This window comes from Pseudophryne corroboree, chromosome 1, assembly GCF_028390025.1.
Source record: "Pseudophryne corroboree isolate aPseCor3 chromosome 1, aPseCor3.hap2, whole genome shotgun sequence".
Lineage (NCBI taxonomy): Eukaryota > Metazoa > Chordata > Amphibia > Anura > Myobatrachidae > Pseudophryne > Pseudophryne corroboree.
In genome coordinates, this window is record NC_086444.1 from 805,787,429 (window position 1) to 805,791,034 (window position 3,606).

Here is a 3,606-nt window from a genome sequence, read left to right on the forward strand (position 1 = left end):
CATGCTTTTATAGCATAAAGTGATCAGTGGGAGGGCTATGACATCACATATAGTCATGTGATGCAATTACATATTAAATCCTATAAGGCTGTTGATATATATAAAGCACTGCTTAACATGTTAATATGGACTTAATACAAGTAAAAACGAGTTGATTCACACTTAGAAAAACGAATAAATACACTGTAAAACGTCTCTGCGGCGATTTCGTGTTCTTATCCAGTTCTTGCTGTCAGTGGCTGTAGTTCACAGGGGGAAAGAGCCAGTCTTAGTTAAGTCCAAAAGATGGTAGCCATTTTTGGTGTGATTATGTCCATAGATCTCCAGGTAGCGGTGGCCATTTTCTAGTAGTTCGTCTGACAATAGCACTTGTCAGATGCCCCGGTATCCATGGTGATAATTAGACATAGAATAAAAGAGAATAGGAGTATCAGGAGCATGTCATTATTTTGTAGGCACCTAGTTTCACCATTATTTAAAGTAACATAGCTGGACAGGATTGTAATGAAAGAAATGCTTTGCTGTGATTGCGGACATCATTATGGGAATACGATGTAGAGGTCAGACTTAATGTATAATTCACATAGTGGAGAATTTAACAGCTTATGCACATATGCAATTCAATAAGACCATTATATTAGGAAAATTAAAGAAATAAAGAAATAAATTGACAAATATAAGTTTGGCGTGAGTGGAATTAAATTGCCAAAGAGAGTGTATTAATTAAGATACCGTGCCTATGCATAAGTTAGATCCCTTTCGGGTATGGGGGATGGTACACATTGTAACAGGTATGCATAAAGTGAAACAGTGCACATTATGAAAGTGAAGTAATAATATGCGTACAAAGTGACTTAGTGGGTCCGTATGCGCATGGAGTGTGTTCCATTCTCAGGCCCCTATTTTGATTCTTTCTATACAGTTCCTGATCTTCCCAAGTGGTCCCCCCTACTGGTACTGATCAGGCCCAACGCTGCTTGGCTTCCAAGATCGGACGTGTTTGGGCATTTCCAGCGTGGTTTGACTGTAGCGACGTTGTGCCTTCTAGGTCATCACTCCAAAAATATAAAGGACATACTCTATGTATGGGTGTTCACGGAGGCCAAGTGATAACGTGGATATGTGGTAGTGACAGGGAAGGCGGAGGGGGGGGGGGGAGTTGTGGGGGGGATTAGAAGTGTGGGGTGGGTACAATAGGGATCCGGGGAGGGGGATTAAGGGCGGAAGGAGGAGGGAGGGGGGGGGCAGTGGAAGGGGAATATGGGTTTAATTGCAAGAATGAGCCGGAAAATGATTTAGTACCGTGTTTCATAAAAAGGGAGCGATCTCGTAGTTGTCGTTGAATCCTTTCGGCTGTAATGTCTGTAATTGGAATATCCAATACATCTCACGACGTGACAACTTGTTGGCGAGATCCCCTCCTCTGTCTCCTAGTTTCACCAGTTCAATGGCCTTGAAAGTCAAGGCTTCCGGATTTGAGTTATGCGTAGACATGAAGTGTTTGGAGACAGCATGGCTCTCCACTCTGTTCCTGATGTTTCTCACATGTTCCTGTATCCTCATCTTCAAAGGTATTTTCGTTTTCCCAATGTATTGTTTGCTGCAATCGCACTCCAAGAGGTATATGACCGATTGGGTGTTGCAGTTCATGTAGTCCTTGATTTTATATTCCTTTTTCTTTTCCATATCTGTAAAGGTCTTCCTGTTGGGATGTAAGTATCTGCAGACATTGCATCGCCCACATTTGTAGGAGCCTACACATTTAGGCCATGTCTGGTCCTTTTCTTGATTGTACTTCAGCATGCTCGGGGCTAAGAGGTCCTTAAGGTTCCGTGATTTCTTAAAAATTATTTCTGGGCGAGGAGGGAGAATTTCTTTAAGGATGGGATCCATGAGTAAAATCCTCCAATGATTTCTGAATGATTCCCAGATGGATTTCTCATGTCAGTTAAAAGTTGTTATGAAGGCTGTAGACTCTTTTGGTTTTTCCCTTATTCTGTATTCTAGTAGCTTTAATCTTTCAACTTCATTTGTTCTGGTGATGGCTTCTCTCAGGATGGAATCCGGATACTCCTTTTGTTTGAATCTGTCTTTATACATCTCAAGCTGTAGCTGGCAGTCCTCCGGTTTGCTGCAATTTCTTTTAATTCTACTGAACTGGGAAAATGGGATATTGTTCTTCCAACTTTTGAGATGACTGCTCTTATAATGGGGATAGCTGTTGGTATCTACCTGCTTAACAAAGTTCTTTGTTGTGATTCTCCCGTTTTGTCCTGTGAGAACCAAATCCAAGAATTCGATGTGCTCTCTACTTCTGTTAGATGTAAAAGTGAGATTCATTGTATTGGTACTGATGTGTTTAAAAAATTGATGAAAACATTCCATATCACCATCCCAAATTATTAAAATATCATCTATGTACCTCCGATAAAAGATGATATTTCTGTTAAAAGCCTGATGGTTATGAATAAAACATTTTTCCCAATAACCCATAAAAAGATTCGCGAAACTTGGTGCGAAAATCGTGCCCATAGCAGTGCCGCATTGTTGTAGGTAAAACTGATCCAGAAATTTAAAATAATTGTGATGGAGAATAAAATACATGATGTCACAAATAAAATCCCTGTGGTTATCTGTTAATGTGCTGTCATCATCCAGATATTCCTTACAGGCTGTTACTCCCTTCTCATGCTCAATGCATGTGTAAAGCGATTGAACATCTATTGTAACCCACATGTATGAGTCCTTCCATTCGATATCTTTTAGGAGGTTTAATACCAATGTATCCTTGAGGTATGATGGGAGATTCTTTACATATGGTTTTAAAAAGACATCAGCGTTTTCGGATAAATTAGAGGTAAGTGAGTCTATGCCCGCCACTATTGGTCTTCCGGGCGGGTTGTCCAAGCTCTTATGAATTTTTGGTAGGAAATAAATATGGGGGTCGTGGGGTCTGATTTCATTAAAAATTGATATTCATCTTTGGTAATGATGCCTGTTCTCAAACCATGTAATAGGAGTGTCCGTAGTTCTTTGATATAGGCATCCTTAGGATCCTCTGTCAGTCTTTTGTAGGATACTCCATCTGATAGCAGTCTTTCTGCCTCTGCGATGTATTTATCCCGATCCATGATGACCAGTCCCCCCCCCCTTTGTCAGCTTGTTTTATAATGATCCCTTTATTTTTCTGTAGATTTTTTAAGGCCTCACTTTTTCTGTTGGTTATATTCTTTTCCTTCACTTTCTCTTGGTCCATATCACAGAGGTCTTTCTTTACTAATTCATAAAACATGCTTATGTTACTCCCTTTTGACTCCAGGGGGTAGTACTTGGAGGTGGGTTTCAATCCTGATTTTGAGTGGCTCTCATAGTTGGCTATGACTGCATCTTCTTTTTTTGGAGTCAAAAGGGAGTAACATAAGCATGTTTTATGAATTAGTAAAGAAAGACCTCTGTGATATGGACCAAGAGAAATTGAAGGAAAAGAATATAACCAACAGAAAAGTGAGGCCTTAAAAAATCTACAGAAAAATAAATGGATCATTATAAAATAAGCTGACAAAGGGGGGGGGGGCTGGTCATCATGGATCGGGATAAATACATCGC

General features: G+C 40.1%; 1 pseudogene; it reads right to left on the reverse strand.

The window, feature by feature from the left end:
* Positions 1-913: 913 nt before the first annotated feature.
* On the reverse strand, positions 914-1,032 carry LOC134939889 (5S ribosomal RNA; annotated as a pseudogene).
* Between the last annotated feature and the right edge of the window lie 2,574 nt (positions 1,033-3,606).